Source organism: Dermacentor albipictus, chromosome 3 (assembly GCF_038994185.2).
Source record: "Dermacentor albipictus isolate Rhodes 1998 colony chromosome 3, USDA_Dalb.pri_finalv2, whole genome shotgun sequence".
Classification (NCBI taxonomy): domain Eukaryota; kingdom Metazoa; phylum Arthropoda; class Arachnida; order Ixodida; family Ixodidae; genus Dermacentor; species Dermacentor albipictus.
The window spans coordinates 118,784,964-118,807,908 of NC_091823.1; the positions used below are offsets into that span (position 1 = coordinate 118,784,964).

Genomic DNA, 22,945 nt, shown 5'->3' on the forward strand with positions numbered 1-22,945 from the left:
TCCTTCCTTCCTGGACATCAACACAGCCCCTGACAATGCTGCCGACATCGTTGTGTACCGCCCCCTAGGCTGAAAAACGAACTTCCTCACACTCTAGAAAGATGCCATCGCCGCTCATCTGTGCTGCATCGAACACGTGAAACGCGTCGATGTGAACTTCCGCCGCAATGTGGTGGCCTCCCATCGCTGACATCCCAGTGAGGGTGTAAGCCCTGGGCAAGCACTCATGTGTCCACACCAAAGATAACGCCAACACATCTTTTGATGTCGACACATTGAGGGACAATATAGAAACCCCTGTGGCCGGCTCTCCTGCTCCCGTAGTGGCGCGAACGTGAGCGTCACCTTTGCTGGTAACGTTGAGCGCACAGACGTAATGCTCTCCAAGCAACGCCACATAGTGCGAGCCCCGTTGCCACGCCCACTTCAGTGCGACTGCTGTCGCGCGTTCGCACATGCTGGTGCGACTTGCACGGACGATGCCCGTTGCCTCCGCTGTGGAGAGCGACATGCAATGAAGGACTGCACTGCGCTGCGACCGCATTGCATAAACTGTAAAGGCAGTCATGTGGCAACTGAGCCACGCTGCCCTCAGTGGCAATCGAAAGGAAGGCAGCTGTGCTGCCAGCATCGTCCAAGCAGCCCATGACATGAAAAAAAGGTGCTCGACTGGCTAAAGCTCGCGCCGCACAATCCGAGCATTGTCAGCAACAGCAGACTGCTCCTCGCCCTTCTACGAACGTCCAGGCCGGCTTGTCTTTAAGTGACGCCCTGCGTAGCCGCAGCGCCGAGCCTACCAGGGCAAAACCAACGCAGCGACCTGCAGCTGCACCTGTCAGTGATCCGAGTGACGCGCTGATCATGGCGCTCGAGGCAGCACTACGGGTGCTCATTGAGAGAACCCTGAAGGTGGATGACATGGTGCGACAAATGCGTACCGCGGCCCTGGCCACTCAGAAGCCTTGGCTCACCATGGCTAGTCGCACAACAAAACGTCGGCCGCGCATCCTGCAATGGAACTTGTGCCCGTTGCGCTGCCGACACGCCGAGCTCTCCGAGCAACTTCTCCTGCACGAGTATGACGTGCTCGCACTGGAGGAGACATATGCACCGGGGAGTACAACCGTCTGGGATACGTGGGGTATCACAGTGCAACCACGTGCGAGCTAAGGACTTGCAACAAACTGCCCTGATTGTGATCTGCTCCATCTACACTGTCGCTCCCGCGCATCTGTTTATGTTCGTCCGCGCCTTGCTCAAGCTGTCATTTGTGTGGCCGACATCGTTCCCACCTCCATAGTGTGTGGCTGTGAGTATGCGCGTTGGGGGGGCCGACACTTGTGTCGCCAGCGTGTATGTGCAGCCCGCACGACGGTGGGATACGACCTTCATTGAGAGCCTCACTGCGCACATCGATGGTGACTGTGTTGTGTGCGGGCTACACGGCGTGGGGCAGCGCCCACACTGAGCCGAGTGGCAGGGACCTGCTGAACTCGACCCTTACCTCTGGCCTGCAGCTCATAAACACCGGCAGTCCCACTTTAGTGCGTCGGGGAGTGCACGGTGAGTCACTGGTGAGTGAACGCTGCCACTACAAGTGGGTTTGCAGTCCTGACACGCAGGGGTCAGATCACTATCCGATCTCTCTCGACCCGCTCGGCCTTAGCCCCAAGAGGACGTGCACCTACCGCGTCACAGACTGGTCCCAGTTCCGGTCCCTGTGTACCACACCCCCTCCTGTGAACACACTTTCTTACGCCTGTTTCGAGGTGCGTTGACACTGCGACGAAGTCGTGCACGGTGTCTGCTAGAATGCCGGCCTCCGACATCAAATTGCTCAACCTGCGCGCTGTCCACTGCCGCGCCGAACGCCATGCCATCCAGAGTGACAAGATTGAGCACTGGATTCCGTATGCACTGGATGCGGCGTGCCGCCGTCATGCCAGGCAGCACCGCCACCAGAGCTGGGAAAGTCTCTGCATGTCGTTGGCGGACACTCGCGACAAGTCGCGCCCTTGGCGCACTCTCGCTGCCCTCCTTCGTCCCAAGATCCCCCGCCATCCTGCGCTCTTCATAGCGGTGGCTCAGGGAGTCAGTGCCAAGCAATCTGCCGCACCCTTCACCGATTCGTTCGCTCTGCCGTCACCGTCTGTGTGCCCTGAAACTGCAGCCCGCGAACTACCGTCGCACAAGGTGGCTGAACTCCTCGCTCCCCTATGCTATTTCCCTGCGAGCGCAATATTGGAGCATGCTGAAGTGCTGTGTTCGGCCGAATTCACCATCAGTAAGCTGTGTCTTGTTCTCGACACTCGGAAGCGACGCTCCGCGCCTGGTGCCGACGGACTGACTAATCAGGTGCTCAGTAACGTAGATGCAACGCAGCTCCCTTCACTTCTCGAGGCCTTTAACTGTGTCTGGCGCAGCGGCATCATTCCCACCGACTGGAAAGAGGCGACTGTAGTCCCTCTTCTCAAGAGCGGAAAAGTTGCCACGAATATCAGTTCCTATCGCCCAGTGTCGCTTACTTCGGTAGCCGGGAAAACACTGGAGGCCATGGCTTTACGCCACCTTGAGTGGATTGCCTTCCCCCTCGACGCTTTCGCTCCTCAACAAAGCGGCTTTCGCCGACTGCGCTCAACAGCTGACTCACTCGTGGACGTCGTCGCCTATGTCGAGGACGCAGCAAGCCGTTACGAAGCCGGATATCTCATACTGCTCGATGTGCAACGTGCACTTGATGGTCTCCCTCACACCACCATCATTCAAGCTCTTCGTGAGCTCTGGCTGCCTCTTTGACTATTGTTGAATACCAATGGTGAAGTTGGAACAAGTTTTTCTGCTCGTTTCGGAGCAAGTTTGTTCCAATGACAGAGTGAGGCTGGGAGTAAAGTGTTCCAATGGGAGAGTCGGAGTGGATTCAGAGTGGGAGTCACTCCTAGGAACAGAAAAAGATGTTCCGTCAATATCGGCAGAGTGGACCGGAACTCTGCGTGACGTATTTCCTTTACCACATTTGTCTGCTGGAGGGCACCACCGGTGATGACTCGCGAGTCGTGGTGGTAATGGCGGATGACATGAATGGCTCAGCTAGTTCGGCGAAGCATGCAGCATTACTTCTGCTACTCAATAGCGACAGCTCAGAGTCGGAAAGCTCAAGTTCCGACACGAGCGATTTGACGGATAGTGACAGCAACGCTGAAACTGCCACTTACGAGCAGGAATTCGAGAGGATGTTCCGCATTCCTGCGAAGAGGCCCAATGTAGTCGGCTTCATTGACGACATCGTGCGTCACTACTTGGACGATGAGGTAAAGAAAACAAAGGAAAGCATCACACTCAAGGTTTAACACGTTGCGGTGCTTTCGTTTCTGCTTCTTTTTTTTGTGCAGTTCGGAAAGCACTTCAGGCTAGCTCGACCTGCGGCTGAAAAGTTGATCGCTGAGTTTGCTGTCATCTGTGTGCCCTTCGAGCAGACATGGAAGGGTTCCAGTGAAATCTGCGGAAATGCATACCTTCTCTTTTATCTGGTTAGTTCTCACCATTTTTTCTATGTACCTGCCAAAGGAACAATGATAAATCGACCCGAGGGCGTCGGATGCCTGCATAAAAATGCATTTGACTATGAGCTCGTTGCTTGCAGTATAGTCTGAAGCTGCTTTTTCGGATGCATGTAATCCTACTGCGCAGGTACGCGGCTAACAAAACCTGCATGAGAAACGAGGCAAGCCGGTTCGACTTGTCAGAAAGCTCTGTTCACCGAATCCTCCATAGAGAAGTGCACTTTGTCCTGACTCTGGAACCATCGTTGATAAAGTTTCCTGCTGACCTGGAGAACCTCACTAGAAGTTTTGGGAAGGTTTGTTTTGATTTTCTTTCCCTATAAGGAACAATGAATATCGGCCAGCCAAGTTTCATTAATGATATCGCAACATCACTGTGCACATTTTATTGTTTGCTATTTCAAGCTCTATAACGCACTATGCTGGACCTTCATGAAAATATGATAGCTTGTGATGATAACGCTCAGAATTTCTGCCAGGGGCTGTGGAAACATTAGATTTAAAAGTATCTCCTGGTATCACAGCCAATTCCTTGCATAGGAATGATGCTGCATGCTTTGTCATCACCCACAACAGTAGATTTCTGTTCAGATTTCCGGGTGTACGGTGCAATCTAGACCGTGTCTGCTTTTGCAAGTAAATTCTTATTACGTGCTTCAACTCGCTTAAGGGAAAAACATGCACAGGCTTTGTTTTCTTTTTTCTCCCATTCTGTTATAGTAAAAAGAGAAGTGGATAGTAAAAAACATGTAATACGTTGTGTGCACGACAGTGTATGCTACCTTCAGTACTTCTCAAATTTGCATTTTGTTTGCATTTTGTTTCTTTAACTGAAAATAAATGGTGCTGCGTCATGATGGGTATGCTGTTAATGGGTATCAGACCAGTCTTTCCTGTTAAAACTCCTTGAAAAAGCTCATTTTCTGCTCAGACATGGATGATATCACTCAATACAAGTGTATGACTTGTTTGCAGGTGTCTGGAATGCCTGATGCTATTGGTAGCATAGATGGGTCCTACATCAGGATACAGTGCCCGGACAAGGTTGCTTCAACATATTGTAACAGGCACCACTACCTTTCACTGACACTACAAGCTGTCTGCGATGGAAAAAGGCGCTTCCTGGATATATTCATTGGAAGCTCAAGAAAAATGCATGATTCCCATGTGTTCAGCTTGTCGCCACTATCAAAGAAGGTCTTTGCAGTATGTCAGGGGTCCTTCCGTCTTTTAAGAGACGCAGCATATCCACTGCGGGAATACCTGTTGCCACCCTACAGAGATTATGGTGCGTTGACACAACAGCAAAAAGAATTTAATTATGCGTTTTCAGCCACAAGAGTGCTCATCGAAAATGCGTTTAGCACCCTCAAAAAGTGCTTCAGACAGATGATGTATCTTGAGCTCCGCACTATTCACCAGCTCAAGTTCACCATAAGCTGCTGCATTCTCCACAATTTGTGCATCGAGTATGGTGATGTAGAGCCAGATGATGATGATAATGATGATGAACAAGTACCCAATGACGTTCAGTGGCAGAACTGCAGTGATAATCACATTGAAGAATCTGGTGAAGAGCAAGCAATGTGCAGGCTTCGAGAAATTAAGCCCCCGAAAGTCTTGGCAAAGCTCCTGCAGAAAAATTGCAGGCACTGTACCTTTAAAACACCATAAGCCCTAAATGGATCCTGCTGCAAACTCTTCGTTTCCTTGACCTTTAATCCACTTTAATAACAGCACTATGCTTCTGCATAATCATGCAATGATGGTATGACATTCTTAGTAACCCTGTAATTACCTGAATGTAAACATGAGAACCACTAGCTCCGACCCCGTATTGGAGCTGGTGCATCGAAATAAAGCTGCATCGAACTGGGGCATCGAAATAAAGTCCGCGCAGAAGTTGGGGATAATAGGAAGCAAAAGCTCCTGCACGCTTGGCACGCTTGGTTCCTATCGCCCAGTGTCGCTTACTTCGGTAGCCGGCAAAACACTGGAGGCCATGGCTTTGCACCGCCTTGAGTGGATTGCATCCATCCTTGATGCTTTCGCTTCGGAACAGAGTGGTTACTGGTGACTGCGCTCAGCAGCTGACTGGCTCGCAGACGTCATGGCTATGCTCGAAGACGCAGCAAGTCGCCACAAAGCCAGATATCTTGTGCTGCTTGATTTGCAACGTGCATTTGACGGTCTTCCTCACAGCATGATCATTCAAGCCCTTCGTGAGCTATGTGTCACCAGCCGCCTCTTTCACTATGTCGCGGCCTTTCTCAGCGACCGCACGCTCAGAGTGCGACTTGGCAATGCGCTCAGTGCCCCCTGCAGTGTGACCTCCGGCGTTGCCCAAGGTAGTGTGATCAGCCCGTTTCTTGTTAACTTAGCTCTCGCAAGAGTACCTGACTACATCCCGAAGATGACAGCCCACGAAGTCCGTGTGGCGATCTGCGTCGATGACATTGCACTGTTTGCTTGCAGGCCCACAGACCTTGGCTTTCAAATGCAAGAATACCTGCAGTTGGCAACGAACACCGTCGATGATTACCTCACTAGCATAGGTCTCTAGTTCTCAGCATCAAAAACTGAGGTGCTGTTAGTACATCCCCGTGCTTGTGCGTGCCTTTTCTCGTGCTGCGTGGAAGCCCCCTCACGTAACAGAGAAAAGTGCCCTATCTCGGCCTCAACATCGACTGCTGGGTCAACTTTAACAAGGCTGTCTCACAGCTCTGCAAGGACTCTCAGAAGGCGGCTGGCACCGCACTCTCTCCGCTCGCCCGAGGTCGTGGTTGCACAACGCAACATTCGCTTTGAGTTTACAACTCGGTTGCAACATCACGAGTGCTCCATGCACTTATTACCAGTGCCAAAGCCGCCACTGCTACAGCAGTGCGGTGTCGTTTCTGCCACGATCCTTTTGGACTCGCGCATGGCACTGTGCATACTTACGAAGGACTACCTTGGCCCTGCGTTGGTGCAGCGCGTCGGCTCAAAACTCCGCCATCTCATCAAACACCTCCCTCACCATTGGTGACCGAACCTACCCGTGCGCAGCTTATGTGGCACCCCCACCTGGGGCTACCACAGGAGTCATCACAAAACGCCTATGACGACGAGACCCCAATGCAACTCTACCAAGACCTGGTCAGAAGAAATCCAGAGCACACCATATTAGCAGCCCGACGCATGGGAAAGACGCACTCCATCCTAATCACCTTCGACAGAAGCGCAGTCCCGAACTCCATCAAATACATGGGAGCCATCCACCGCTGCATCCCCTACCGCGGCAGTCAGGATGCCTGTACAAATTGCAGACAACCGGGTTACCGTCATGACATGTTCCCAAGCCCCAAGACGAATCTTTGCCCCCGCTGTGGAACACAACATCCACAACATGAACCTCCTTGCATGCCTAAGTGCATTCTGTGCAAGGGCCCTCAACATACCGGCACAGGATCATGCAAGGGATGAAACCTTTGCCATAAACGGAAACAGCCGAGCCACCCACAAACGCAGCATCAAGAACTGGTCACATCTGGGGACAATTTTCCCCAGCTGTCGCCCAACCAACACAAGCAAGCCTGGACAGCGCCGTTGAAGCCTGGGACACTCCCCTCTCTTCTCACAAGCACATGACATCCAGGACAGCGACTCCCAATCTACAACACGCCCTTGAGAAATCCCAGGAGGAGGCAGCGGCGACCAAAGCAGAAGCTACAGCAGCCTGAAAAGAAGCCACCGCCCTTCATCAACATATCGCCAAACTGGAAACCCAGATAAGTGCTCTTGCCTCTGCATCTCCCATTCCATCTGCCTCCGTTCCTGGTGCATCGAATAGCACTATTCGAAAACTTCGAATATTTTCGAAGTTTTTCTGTGTTTAAGAATACCGGTACGCGTAGTTTTTTTGCAAGTTTGTCATTCTATATCTACCCTGGGTAGAGCATTTTCATGCCACTTTGCTGACGGAGCCACGACCACTCGAAGGAAACAAGGCCGTCACCATGGCTGTGACCGAGCTTTGGACCGAGCATACGAATTCATGAACGTAAACAATATTGATAACGATAACGATGGCTTTTCGGAAGTTTTAAAGTGTTTTCTACTGCATGTTTAGGCACTAAATATAATGTAACTGTAACGTCATCACAATATCCATAGGTATTCATCTACATAAAAGCATATATTATACCTTGTAATTGTAAGATATAATATAAACCGCCTTAACATCAACTAATCTTCAAAAAAAAGTTTGTCCAAGCGGTAGTAGGTATTCAGTGAAGCAACCATGTGCTTTCTATAGCATTTTTTTAGGCTTGTGCTTGCAAACGTGATTGCCGGATGTGTATGTCGCTTCAAGTTATCAACTTCAGTCACGATTTAGTTGTTCTTTTTACTCAATTGCACGCATAGCCGAAGTAGCCAAACAATGGACGAATCGGCGCAGCGGGTGTTCCAAAGTGCTATCTGGGAGTTCTTCGGTTGCAGAGCCAGTGACGCGACATGCCGCACGTGCAAGACGCGCCTTAAGACACCCACGGGCACTACAACCACCCTCGTCAATCCCCTAGCGTCACCCTGATTTATTTAAGCAGTTCGAGAAGCTCCGTGCTGCCGAACGCTCAAAAAAGCCTGCGGGCCCGAAAGAGACGACGGGTACCAACAAGGCGGACGCAAGTGCTGCTAGCTGTAGCTACTTTAGCCGACGCTGATAGGTGACAGTCAGCGCGCGAAAATGGTAACAATGAAGGTTGCGCAGTTCCTGGCCACTAGCTTGCACTCTTATTCTATCGTTGAGAAGCCAGGCTTTTCGTCTTTGATGCACATTGCAGTGGCCGCGCACAAGGTCCCATCGAGGACTACGTTTTCTCGGAGTGTCGTGCCAAAACTTTACACCAAAGAAGAAAAACGGATCAAAAGCGAGTTGTGCAATCACTTTACCGACAGGACCCCATGCTACTGCGGGGATGACCGATGGGTGGACGCCTAGGCCCAGGGATAGCTATGTCTCATTTAAATGCCACCTTGTTGATAAACAGTTCTAGCTTCACAATTATCACCTTGCATGCCGGCCCATGCTCGAAGGCCATACATCTGACAACTTGAAGTGCATCCTCCTTGACTCGTCAAAGGAGTGGAGACTTCCTCAAGATGTTTCAGTTTTCATTGTCACTGACAATGCCACAAACTTCTTGGGTGCCGTATCGCGAACGGGATGGACAAGTGTAGAATGCTTCACGCGTACATTACAATTGTGCATACAGTGTGCGAAGAAGGACACTCAGAAGTTTGAGTAGCTGTGTGTCAAGGCCTGAGCAATTGTAGGGCACTACAAGAGGAGTTTCAAGGCCAGGAGCCGCCTCAGAGAGGTTCAGTTAGCATGGGCTTAGAGCGCCTTGAAGTGATTCAGGATGTTGCGACGCGATGAAACAGTGACTATGAAATTATGTCTCGCCTTTTAACCCTTAAGCGCCCGCAGGGAATATATTTCCCACTTCATTCAAATGCTTATGCTTGCCACAGGCATGCGACTTCGCTTACAATATTGTGGCGCCCTCTAGTGTAAGGTCTTGGAAACATAGCTAAAAAAAAAGAATGGTTTCTTTTGCGACCCGCTAGGTGCCACTGCACATTTTCTGGAACTTGGCGCGTTTTTTTCGTTCCGAGTGCTCTGGCGCGCGTCGATCGCCACGAGGAGATCAAATTACGGATGCTGTGTCCCCTACTGCCAGTGAAGTAAGTAAATTATATACAATCGATATTTTGAAGTCTCCTTTAATGTATTATAGTGTTTTAGAGCCTTGTTCAAGCTGTCTTGTGAGAAAAGTGTGGTGTGAATAAGGCCTGTCATGTGGGAACATATTTCCTTACGGGCTTTGCACGGAAACTCAGGCCAGTTTCCCTATCTTTTCTCTGCCTCCAGATGGCCGGACGTCTGACTGCAGAAGAGGCTTTAGATCTGTTTTTTTCACTTCCTGACGATGTAGACCACTCGACGGATAGTGAAGAAGATGATGATGTTGATGAGCGAGCAGCAGTTGTTACCCGATCGAAAGATCTAGACGACAGCATTGCAGCTTGTATCAACTCCTCAGATGCCAACTCGACCTGCGATAGCGTTGCACAACATGAAAGTGATGATGAAGATTGGGGCATGCGCTCTCTTCCGCATGAAAAAAGCATTCCGAAATTTTCGTCACTTCCGCCAGCGTCGTCAAAGCTCCCCGAGACGTGCACACCTCTGCAGGTTTTCGAGGCACTGTTTGGTGAAGCTGAGGAAATTCTTGTGCGTGAAACCAACTTGTTTGCAAAACAAGAAAAGTTAAAAAGGTGGAAAGACACAACAATCGAAGAGATGCGTGCAGTTCTACGTATGATAATAAAGATGGGTTTTCACAAGCTCGAGAACCGAAGGGATTACTGGTGTACCGACAGCGACCTCACCATACCTGCGATCAATTGCATCATGCCAAATCCCAATTTTTTATGCTTTTACGGGCTCTCCATGCTAATGACAACACAAGGTCGGTGCCAAAAGATGAGCCAGGTCATGACCCATTGCACAAGATACGGTTGCTTATGACGTCAGTAATGAGCAAATTTGGAGAGTGCTACCAACCATCTTCCTGCTACTGAATTGACGAGAGCATGGTTCGTTTCAAGGGGAGGAAGTCCTTCAAGAAGTATATGCCTCTAAAACCCATCAAGCACGGCTTCAAAGTCTGGGTGCGCGCAGATGCCACTACTGGTTTTGTGATCCAGTTTGACGTTTATACCGGAAAAGAGAGTGATGGAAGCGGCTTAGGCACTCGTGTGGTAAAGAACTTCACTGAGGAACTGGCACAAACCGAGTGTCTTGTGTTCGACAACTTCTTTTCGTCGCCAGAACTGCTCCAGAACCTCTTCGAAGAAGGTATCTATTCAGTTGCCACAGTGCAACAGCAAAGGAAAGGGCTTCCCGATATTCTCAAGAACAAGAAGAAGATGAAAGAAGGGGATCACACCTTTCGTGTAAAAGGGAATGTGGCAGCCCTACAGTGGCAAGACAAGAGGCTTGTGAACATGCTCACGACTGCCCACAATCCCTCGCACACAGTGAATGTCTCTAAGAAAGCAAAGGATGGCACTAAAATTGACCTGCAGTGTCCTCTTGCTATAGTCGAGTACACGAAATACATGCGTGGAGTAGACCGCTTTGACCAGCTGAGGGAGTACTACACGGTCAGCAGAAAGTCTCGAAAGTGGTGGATGCATCTCTTTTATTTCATTCTTGACTGCGCTCTTGTAAACAGCTATGTGCTGTACCGTCTGTCAAATGTTGGTTGCAATGACCCCATACACTTCCTAATAAGGCTGTCAAGGCAGCTTGTCAACGGCTACACAAGCAGGAAAAGATCAGCTGCCCTTGCGCCACGACGACCTTCCATCAAAAAGCCTGAAAAAAATCTTGGCGTGCCAGATGAAACTCGCTTTGCCGCCACACCCCACTTCCCAGAAGAGGCAACATCGTACAAGCGCTGCAGGTATTGTTCCACTGCCAAGAATGACAAAAGGTCAACGATCATCTGTTCAACGTGCAAGGTTCACCTCTGCGTTGTTCCCTGCTTCATGAAGTTTCACCATAAGTAGGACAGCCCTCATAGCCCACAGGGAAGAATATTCCCATAGCTGTGTTTCCCACCGCATACAAGCTGATGCATTCTTTTGCTTGAAGATGGCTTGAGAGACTAATAAAGATTGTTTCTGAAATGTTTAGCCAATTTTTTCATAGTAGAAGCACTATGGGCTTTTAAGGGTTAAAGCTCCGTGTGCCAATTTCCTTGAACCCTTCAGAACAGAACACATTGGAAAACCTAACTTCAAGTGAATGGCATCTGATGGCATCCGTCACATCAGTGCTAAAATGTGTTGATGATACAACAAGAAAATCTTGCTCCGAAAAGCACCCAACTCTTTCGCAAGTGGTGCCACTGGTGCGTTCCATGCAGCATCTGCTTACTCAGTAGAGTTGTGTGGAGGAGCCTGCATTTGCAGGAAGCCTCCTTCATAGCATGAAGTCCAGCTTTGTGGATATAAAATTGAAGGTGACATACCTTGAGCATGGCATTGGACCCCCGATTTAAAGCAGTCTGTTACGACTCCATAAGTGAGAAAGGGTGGCTGAAAAACCTACTGTGCTCAGCTGTGGAGAAGAGCCTGCCTCAGGGGAGAGACAGGGAAGAGTCCAGTGCACCTGCACAAGGTATCTCTAGTGATGTGTGGAATGCTTTTGGAACATTGGCCTCCAACACCACTTCAAGCACTGGTTCCCTGAGACTGATGGAGGAGGTGGAGGAGTACGTCCATGCACCTGTACGGCCCCACTTGGAGAATCCTTTCCTGTGGCGGAAAAATTTCGGCAAAGTCAAGTACCCGTCACAGTCCAAGCTCGCTCAGTTATACCTGTCAGTGCCAGCAACCCAAGTGTCAAAAGAGAGGTCGTTCTTGTCAACAGGAAATGTCACTACTAGAAGAGAGCACCTTCTCCCCGAGCATGTTGAGCAATTAAGTGTTTATAGATAGCAACATACACTAGGATAAAAGGCTGGATGAGCATTGCACAGTGGTCTAAATAAACTGAAAAATGAAAAGATCTCGTGCCTCACGTCTGTTTCTCATTGCCTCACATTTATAATGATTTGGAAAATATACTTGATAAAACAGCCAGCAGAGATCATTGTAACAACATTATGTACTTCCCTCCATCAATTTTTTTTTGTTGTGTACAGGGATCCCAAATATTCGCTTCGATTCGAAACTATTCGTTTCCCTTCAAAATTATTCAAATTCGATGACTATTCACTTCGTATTCACATCGTATTCGCTTCGAAGTGAAAAACCGATTACCGCACATGCCTACTATCATCTACTATTTGTAAATATTGTACTAAGTTTCGTTTCTTCTTCGTCTGCCGAAAGAGTCCGTCTTTCGTCCTCTATCCCCGAAGTCACAACGAGGAGTGGGCTGGCGACTTGCTGGTCGTGCTGTTGCTTTTTTAGGGAACCCACGGGCGCTCAGGAGGCCAGAGTAGGTAGTAATGAAGAAGGTCCCCTAAGGGAACCTCAGAACAGCATCACCGTCAATAAAAGAAAAAGGAGGAAAGCAAGAGAGAGCTCGCCATACAATAGGCTACAATAAACATGCAGGGCGGCAGAAAAAAGTTAAAGTGGGCATAAATTGAGGAGCAGTTAAATAGAGAACTAGGGGTGTATGCAGTTACAGAAACACACCTTAGGGACTCGGAAGAGCCGCCAGTGATTGAAAATTATGTTTGGGAAGGGTGTAATAGAACTAAGTCTGAAAAACAGGGAGGGGGAGTCGGAATGCTCATCCATCAGGGAGCGAAATAGAAAAGAGTAAATTCAATATGTCAAGAGCATCTTTGGTTATAAGGTACAATGAGTGGGAAAAAACTTGACTGAGCATTACCTATTTGTGGACGGGAAATAATTATGCAGAGAAGAATAAAGAGTTAGTGGGATGCATAAGTGCTGATATTAAGGGTTTCGGGAATGATGCTGAGATTCTCCTATTAGGTGACATGAATGCTCACATACAGGATTTAGATGACTATACCAACAACGGGAAGACAATGATAGACCTTTGTGAGCAACGCAATCTCGTTATAGTGAATACAGGGCCTAAGTGTGAAGGGCAGATCACGTGGGAAGTGGGAAGCCGGTAATCAACCATTGATTACTGTTTGATGACAGAAGGAATTCACGATAAGTTGAGAGAAATGGTCATTGATGAGGAAGGGTATAGCAGCATAGGGAGTGACCATAAACGTATCATATTGAATGTGGGATATGTAGTTTGGAAAGAGAGCAAGGAGTGCAAAATGGCCAGTCCAAATTTGAATGCTGAAAAAATAACAAATATAGTCACTAGAGTCAAGAAAGAACTTTGCAAATGGCCAAGTAAAGAATGGGAATAGAGTGAGCTTCTAAGTGTAATAATGACAGAAATACAGAAAGGGAAGCATGTTTGTTGGAAAGGAAAAAAGAAACAGAAAAGCTGTCGGAACAGGGAGATACGAGAAGCTATCGCCGAACAACAGAAAGCCTCCCACGAGCACAGGCAGGCAAAGAAGGCGCAGTTGCCACAGGATGAAGTTGCCAGTAAATGGGAATTATACCGGAAGAAAAAGTCTAACGCTCAAATACTGGTGCAAGCAAAGATAAAAGGTGAAAGTGAATGTCGGTTGTTAGAAATACATGAGAAAAAGAAAGCCGCACCTGGAATATTTTGGAAGCACATAAAATTATTAGGCAGGAAGTCAACAACACAACATAACCTAGACGAAAATGCAAACAAACAAAGTGGAAGGGGAAGCGGCATTAAATTACACCCTAAAAATAACAGCCAAAAACCTTTCCAAGGCAATGACGAGGTTGTATTTGAAGAAAAAAAGAACATGAAAGAGAACCAGATGGAAAAGGAGCTGGTGCTGACAAATTTCAACCGGAAGAAAGCCGAAGAGAAAACTCCTAAGCGCACAGCCACAGGGCTAGACGAGGTTCCCATTAGGCTGATTAATGAACTGGGACCAAAAAGTAAGGAAGCTCTGGTGAAAGCAGCAAAAGAAACTTTAAAAGATAAACGAATACTAGACAGTTGGAAGCAAAGTAGAATGAATTTAATTCATAAAGGTGAGGGCGAGAAAGATAGAATTCACTCGTATAGACCATTGACAATTCCTAATCAGTAATATACAGGCTAGCAATGCAGGCAATCAAATTAAAGCTGCAAACATGGGCAGAGATAATGGCATTTTGGGAAAACTTCAAAATGGCTTCCGAATAGGTAGGCTTTTGGATGACAACTTCTTTGTTCTTACTCAGTGTATTGAAATATCAAGAGTAGAAAGCAGGCCATTATATGTGGCCTTACAGGAGTGTATGACAACGTAGACCGCAACATTTTGCGGGATATTCTGGAAGTGGAAGGCTTAGATGATGATTGTCTACAGATTTTGAGAGAGATTTACCTAGAAAATACCATTTGCATTGACTGGGAAGGGATGAGGAGCGAGGAGAAAGTTGATATCAACAAGGGACTAAGGCAGTGTCACGATCGAGTGTCATGAACATTGGAGGGCTCGAGGCACCCTCCGTTAGACGGATGCTCCGCAGTGTGGTGGTGACGAACGATGACTGACCGCCGAGCAGCTGTGCTCGTCGGTGTTTATTGCAGTGCAGTGACCAATGTTGCCTACCGAGCTTGGCAGGCCACCAAGCCTGGCAGGCCAACGAAGATTATGCCCGAGGGGCCTCACATGCTTGTTACATCCAGAGGTGCCCTTTATCCCCCCTGCTGCTCATGATGGACAGGGTCGTCCACTCTAACCACGGCTCACCATGGCCATTTCAGGGTGTGTGTTGGCAAGGTGTTCAGCGATTGGCCTGCCATCACTTGTGGTGTGCCGAAGAGATTGGTGCTGAGCTTCCACTACAACCTGGCTCTGGCAGGACTCGCGGCAGCACTACTTGGCAGACACCCTCTATGCATATGACGTGGTGCTGTGGGTTCGAGGACCTAGGAGAAGCATCGCTGCCATCCGGGGCTCACCGCAGAGGGCCCTAGAAGCAGTCATCTCTTTCGTCAGTAGCACTGGCCTCTCTGTCCTAGGCAAAGACAGAGGCAAAGATACCACTGGAACACCCGTTGTCCTCAGCACGCCACTACGTCAAGCAGCTGCGGATTGCAGACTCCACCATCCCATGGAAGCGGGAGGTCACCCATTTGGGCCTAATCATCTATCACTGGCTCTCTTGGACTCCTGCTGCTGAGACTGTCACTACCAAAGTCCACAGAGTTCAGGGGGCAGTGAGCAAGCTGCAGCAGTATGGCCGGGGCTGCACTGTCAATTGGGTGCTGCGGATGAACCAAGCTGCAGTCACATCCATCCTGCTGTTTATGTCCTGCCGCTGGTTCTCCAGCCAGGACACAGCAGCTCGAGAGACTGCACACAAGTGCAGCAAGGAGCATCCTCGGTCTCCCCAGGCATAGGTGCCGAATACGGGGCGGGCTCTGGGGCCCAAGCCCCCTCCAGAGTTTTTGCTCCGGTCGCTCCAAGCCGCACATCATGCGCCGACAAGCACAGGAGCAAATGGGGAACAGTGTCGCCACCACGACCGCCTCTTTGCGGCAGCAGGCCACCAACACACATGCCCCTCACCACCCTTGCAGCCAAACCGCTAGCTCAAAGATGCCCTGACCAGCAGCGCTGGAGAACCTCCCGCCACCGAACACAGCCCCACGGGCTCGTAGCATGGCAACGGAGTGTGCGAAGTGAACGGACGCGCGACACATCGGTTCTGTTAATTTTTGACCGCAGCCACGGACCATTCGACCGGACCTCGCCATATTTTGTGTCCTCTGGATCCAGCAAGTCACCCAGACCACGGAAACATCTAATTTGTCAAGGTGGGCCAATTTTTCCCAAAGTTAGAGCGCCGTTCCTGTTTCGCCTAGTGGTGCTGACGCTAAGTCGAACGGTTGAGCCAGCACCTGGCAGTGGGGAAGCCACCCCTATTGCCAAGATGGTCACTTCTTCATCTCAACGCGATTACAACGCCAGGGAAATGGCATAGTCGACAGTTTCGCATGCTGGGGACCAAGGTTCGGCACCAGTGGAGCCCGCCCATAACAAAAAATTTTTCCCTCTCGTGGAGAGTTGCCCCCAACGACAAAAGGTCAAGATTGCGGCGGCCACCACCCAAGCTGCACGACCATCACAATCTCCTGCCTCGCGCAAGAAAATGGGCAAGCCAAACTAACATGGAGACTGAAGCCTCTTCCGAAATTCCACCTGAACGACATTGTAGTCCTAAAGCCCCGGATTGTCCTGGCTTTCGGAACTACTTTCCAATTAGGTAAGCTTAACTTCTCCTTACGCACTTACCTTGGCACACAATTGGCTGCAGTCCTTGGCTTTGTGCTCTACCATGAGCAGAACTTTATTGTTGCAAGTACCAAGAATACCTACGTGGCCGGGCTTGGGGACTTCGTCATCAACTCGTCAGCAAGGAGATGTGTTCCTCCGAGGCAATATCAAACAATACAACGAAGAGGTCAGCTACGGCGTCACCACCATAGCTAATCATGAGACTGCTGAAACCCTGAAGGATAGTATGCAATGGAGGCAGGGTACTATGCTTGATAGGTGCAAGTTTGGGACGTCTAAAGGCCCGACTCACCTTTACTGGGAAGGTCAAGCCACGGATTGTCCACTACGATTCTGAAATCATCACTGTCCAGCCCTACCTCCAGATTATGCCGACCTGCAACGTGTGTAGTACCGTGGGACACAGGGCAGACACATGCCTCAACTCAAGATGGTTGTGGACTGTGTGCACAACAGGCGCTATTTCTGGAGGGGATGCAGGCCCCCTCACGAGTGTAACGTGAAATCTGCAGTTTGTGGTGGTGACCAACACATGAACTCAAAGGACTGTGTGGCGAAGTACCACACAAACGCCAAGATGGCCACCTCAAAGAGCGGGAAGAACCCAGCTAGGAAGCCGGCACCCATTAATGGCAGCACTGGTGACTCACTGCGCCGGAGTATGATGGCTAGAAGCGTGAGTGACGTCAACTCAACGCAGGCACCACCCAGCGGGCACGTCCAGAAGCGAGGAGAAGCAACACCATCACCCACACGCGGTGGCACAGGGAACCAGAGCCGCCTCCAGTAGCAACAACCGAAGAAGCAAGGTGCGGATGACGCCTGGGTGCAGTGTACTAGAATAGGGGCAGTGGGGGAGAGTTGGGAGGTTTGGGACGGTAGGAGGAATGGGACATCTGGTGTATCTCTCTAGCAATTAGTTCAAAAACGTTCTCTAACTACTCACGAGGTGGCACTAGCGTATCGATAGCCTGGCTGTAATGGCATACGTCTTTGGCAGGTGCAAGTTGCTGTGGAAAAAAATAGTCTGATTCACGTGTAAAAAGTAAGTATCTGCTATCTCAATTACAGCTTTCTCATGTATAAAGTACTCGGAGGTCGCTAATACAAATTTTTCTCTGGGAAGGCACATCAGCGTCTTATCTTGTGCAGTAAAAAGTTTGGGTCTAAGGAGACAACTTTCGCCAGTGAAGGTTTCTTTGATTGGGCGATGTAGCTTGGGAGGAATGGGACAGTTAAGATGAGGATGGAACGGGACACTGTCCCATTCCTCCCAGCAATAAGACTAGTGCTGTGACTAAGGACTCTGATGCAAGGCTAAGCCCCATTAGCCCCGAAAGCAGTTATTTTCGTTTATTTCACATTTTGAGCTAATAAATATTTGGCACCATGAAAATGGCATGAGATAAAGGACAGGCTGGCTAGATAAAATTTCACGTTAGTACATTCTAAATGGGGAACTAAAAAGACATGACAAAACAATCATATCGCTTCATTCCTACGCTCCGATTACTGCAGCACCCCTATGAACATTCCGGGAGAAGGGCATAAATAGTAGGCTACAGCTACGGTGCTGTTTAATGCATGCAACGAATTAAGCGAAGCCAACTTATTAGGGCTTTGTGAGGGTGCTTATTTACATTTGCATGATATTGCTCCATTTGAATTTTCAGAAAGATGCCAAGGGTATACAAGAAAAAGCACCCCGAGAGGGCTCGGACATCGAACAGTTTGATGCTGGATGCTGTTAGATTGGTGTGCGAAGAAAAGTATAAGGGCTGTGGCAGAAACTCTTAAAGTATCAAAATCATCTCTTGGTCGTGCAGTAAAGAAGTACAAGGGTTGCAGTGAAAGACAGTATCTTGTTCAGCTCTAACTTGGTCTGCGGTATGGTCTTCACAGCAGAAGATGAAGTACTCTTGAAGGAATATTTGCTTAAGGCAAGCAAGATGCACTATGGGCTTACAAGAATGCAGGTTCGTTCGTTGGCATACCAGTTTGCAACAGCATTAAGTCGCAAGTGCCCATCATCACGGGAAGTGAACAAGTTAGCATGAAGAGACCGGTTTCTGGGCTTTATGGACCGTCACCCTGAGCTATCGCTTCAATCGCTGGAAGCAACCAGTCTCGTCCGGGCAACGAGCTTTAACAAGCACAATGTCAATGCTTTCCTTTCAAATCTGAAAAACGTCTACGACCGACACAAGTTAACTCCAGACCGTATCTACAACTGTGGCAAAACAGGCTTCACAACTGCCCACAATCTGCCAAAGATTGTCGCAGCACATGGAGAGAAGAAAATTGGTCAGGTCACATGGGCAGAATGCGGCGAATTGGTGAGCGTCTTGTGCACTGTCAATGCCATAGGAAACACTGTGCCACCAGTATTCATTTTTCCACGGGTGAGATTTAAAGATTTTTTCCTGAAGGGTGCCCCAGCCGGAAGTCTTAGATTGGCAAGCGGGTCGGGATGGATGTCCGGCGAACTGTTTTCCTTGGCATTACAGCATATTGTGACACATACAAAGTGCTCGAAAGAACAACCAATTCTTTTCATTCTCGACAATCATGAAAGCCATGTCAACGTCAGCACCATCAACAAGGCCAAAGAAGGTGGCGCCATTCTGCTGACCTTTCCTCCACACTGTAGCCACCGTTTGCAGCCACTTGATGTGTCCGTAATGGACCCCTGAAATCTTGTTACAACGCTGCTTGCAATGACTAGCTTATAAATAACCCAGGGAAGACCATCTCCATCTACAACGTTGGAGAACTAGTGGGATCCGCCTACGTATCAGCGGTAACACAAAAGAACATAATCTCAGGGTTCCAGAAAATGGGTATTTGGCCTTTCAATAGCGAGCCCTTCACTGTGGACGACTACATGATGTCGTCAGTCACTGACAGACCCGAAGCTTCCCCTAGCGGAGACGTCTCACCACAGGCAGCCACCGGATTGCGTGAAATGGGTGGTTCAAGCTTTTTGGGAAACGTTTTGAACTCAGAGACAGACAATTACGCAGCTCGAAACATCCTCAGAGATGTCGTCATGCCCACAGTCAGTGAAGCTGCATCGACGTGAACTATTTCTCCCAGCGGTTGTATTGTTCCAAGTGACATTAGGCCCTATCCTAAGGCTGTGCCGCGCAACACAGGGCAAAAATGAAGGAAGAGAGGTAGCACTAAAGTGCTTACAGATACCCCAGAGAATCGTGCGGTCGAGCAAGCAACTGCAGAAAGGTTTGCACGGCAAAGTCTGAAAAAAAGAGCGCCTAAGACAGCTAAGACTGCCGCCACTACCCATATGAAAAGGAAACGGCGTCTTCAAAAGGACCACAGCTCCTCGAGTGAAGGAGAAACTGTCGCTGTTGCCTTTGACGATTCCGACAGTGACATTTCAAGTGTTGATGATAAGAGTCGCGACATTCCCGAGGCCAAATGAAGCCTTTAAAGCAACAAAAGGCGATTTTGTCCTTGTCAGGTTTTGTAAAAAAAAAATCTGTCATCTATTACGTGGGTATAGTCAAGAGTAGCGAGAACTTGGATGTCAGTGTCCTGTTTCTTAGAAAGAAAGACGAGAGCTCCCAGTTTTACTTTCCTCTTCAGGAAGACGAAGCAACTGTACCAATGACCGACATTGTTATGAATCTGCCAGTGCCAAATACTATCGGGGGAACAAAGTGCCTGCAGTCCTACTTCAAGTTTGATGTGGAACTATCAGCTTATAATGTTCGCTAAGCAAGTTGTCACCATAACATTACACACGTCCCATTCCTCCCAAGTGGTGTCCCACTCCACCCTGAGGGAGGGGTGAGAAGGGACAGATTTTGGCTGTTGTAAACTATTTTTTTACACCTGCCCCAGAAATGGTAGCAAAGATTGCTTCTCAGAATTTGTGCAGTGTGTTTTGATTTATATTGTAAGCCATCAAACATCTGTTTGTGTTCGAAATAAAACAAACTAAAAATATACTTATGAAAAGTGTCCCATTCCTCCCGACTCTCCCCTATGTGTGCTCAGACGGCGAAGTGTGCCACACTGCTTTCAAGCCGGGAGTGTAGACAGGTCTCGGATGTATGTGGCAACACTGCAGTCGCACAATCTGTATGAACGTGTTCTCTGTGCGTGGCGGCCGGTTGCAGTGAGCTTGCCGAGCTTCACTTTGCTTGTGAATAAACGAGACATTTTGGCCACTTGGGCCATGTGATGTTTTGCTGCATGCAGTGTTTGTGAGCGAGAGCCAATGCCTAATCGTCGCAGGCAACGTCATTGCTTTGCGCCGGGCTGCGACACTGGCTTACAAGGCACACAACCTTCCCTTTTCGCCGCGCCAAAAGATGAAACAAGAATGGTTTGGGAATGAAACCTGCATCGCAAAGATAAGGTGCTAGATGAAAGTTGCTCGGTCTGCGAGCGTCATTTCGAGCCTTCTTGCATCTTGCGAGATTACGTTCACATTTAGACGGGAAAGAGGTACACATCCCACACGGAAAGCAAGAGTTGCTGCCGGATGCCATACCTATGCTCCTACCAAACACGCCTGCCTATTTATCGAAGAAGACACTGAAGCCTCGGGCTGCAAGAAAGAGGAAGAATTCCATGGGGTGTTGTGCTGATCCAAAGAGGCTGCCTACTGAACAAAACAGCCACAATACCGTATAAACGCGTGTAAGGGCCGCACCCGTGTATGGGCCGCACCCCCAACTTCCCGAAGCAAATATTTAAAAAAAAATATCCGTGTAAGGGCCGCACCCCGAACTTTCCACGACCCACGTGTGATTAGCCTTCAAAATGCGCGCGCACGGAAGCTTCCAGATGCCGCCCACGGATGGCGCCGATGTCGCGGGTCATCATCATCATCATATTTTCTTTCTGCCGCGAGCTTCCGCAATCCATATCGTCATCGGTATCATCAGCCCTGGCCACCATGCTGGCCACCCCGGCTTTGTTTTGCGACTGTCGAAGGCACGCGAGTTGTAGCAGCGTTGTTGGCGTGGGCGCACGCTGTTGTTGCGGCTCTCGTGTGTGTTCTGCTTTATTTTTCACGAATTGCCATCGAGCGTTGCCATTCTAGCACGATGGGCAAACATATCAATAGCTACACGGCAGGCTTTAAATTGAAGGTAGTGGAGTTTGCCCTCGACCATGGCAAGCGTGCGGCGGGTAGAAAATTTGACGTGGACGAGAAGTGCGTCCGAAGGTGGTGCAACCAGAAGGATGCGTTGAAGACCACCAGCTCCAAAAGGCGTGCTTTTCGAGGCAAGCCATGCAAATATCCTGAGCTCGAAGAAGAGCTGTTCCGCTACGCAATGGAAGTGCGGAACAATGGATATGCGCTGACGACGGACATGCTGCGCGTGAAGACGCAAGCTTTGGCGCGTGCGAGAAGCATACCCCGCGAGGAGTTCAAAGGTAGCGTCGGCTGGTTGCGGAGATTTTTAAAGAGGAAGGGCCTATCCTTTCGGCGAAGGACCAACGATTTGGACGGAACTGAAGACGACGACTTGTGGGGTGATGAGCCAGAAGAATGCAGCACCAGCTCGGAGTCTGAGGACTCCGCGAGTGATGATGACTGATTGTAAATAGTGATGATTGATGAGGATTATTGTAAATAAACGCGCATTCACTTATTGGTCTGTTTTTACTTGAAAAAAAAAATTTTTTTTTCGTATGTCGCGTGTATGGGCCGCACCCCGAAAATAGGCCCTCGAATTTGTAAAAAAAAGTGCGGCCCTTACACGCGTTTATACGGTAATGCAGAAAACGAACTCGCTCCACTTGGTACGCCAGATTTACAACATGACACACCTGAATCAGAGCTGTTCGAAGTGAACTCTGCGTTATCCCTTTGCTCTCTCGATGTGCCTTCTGTGCACTGGAGTTCTCACAACGTACCAGGCCATAATGGATTTTTATACTGGAAGCTCAGAATGTGCACGTTCAATGTTGTCTGTGAAAGGGTGGTTATCTTTACAGGGCACGACGAGCCTGAAGTCATATACAGAGCGCGTCTCCATGGCCACATCGTAGAAAAGGGAACCATTCTGTGCCGTAAACAAGCAACGGACATTCTCTTCAGAACAGATTCGCATCGCGCCTGTCCTGGCACCTTGCCAAAAAGCCACATGCCCAAGCACAACTTAACAGAAGGTCTACAGCAGCAGGTAACCATCTGTAATGGGACATACTGCAGCAAAAGAATGCGCTGGAAAGGAACAACCTGAAAGAATGATTTTTTGTTTTCTGGGCGAATAAATGCGTGCAAACGAGTGATATTTCCCAAGTTCACTTACTATGGTGCATGACACAGTTTATTAAGACCAAGTAATTTTGATTCCAAGAATACAGTTTTGGTTTAGTAGAGGATAAGCACGCATCGCCTGCTGGTACACCAGAAAGGCACTTCAGTCCCGAAACTCAAGGCTGAAGGGATTGATAAGA

At 49.0% G+C, this 22,945-nt stretch overlaps 1 protein-coding gene and 2 pseudogenes across 19 annotated transcripts in view; 2 read left to right on the top strand and 1 right to left on the bottom strand.

The window, feature by feature from the left end:
- The window catches only part of LOC135914190 (gastrula zinc finger protein XlCGF52.1-like), a 200,387-nt gene that overhangs the window by 154,324 nt on the left and 23,118 nt on the right, over positions 1-22,945 (bottom strand). For 5 of the 19 annotated variants that reach the window (XR_011512878.1, XR_011512879.1, XM_070535985.1 and 2 more), the window contains exon 3: positions 11,728-11,933. The exons of the other annotated variants lie outside the window; for them this stretch is intronic. The gene's annotated coding sequence lies outside the window, so the exon portion shown is untranslated. The remainder of the gene's footprint in view (positions 1-11,727; positions 11,934-22,945) is intronic. 19 annotated transcript variants of the gene reach the window in all.
- LOC139057087 (uncharacterized) lies at positions 18,045-18,945 on the top strand (annotated as a pseudogene).
- LOC139057897 (uncharacterized) lies at positions 18,979-20,242 on the top strand (annotated as a pseudogene).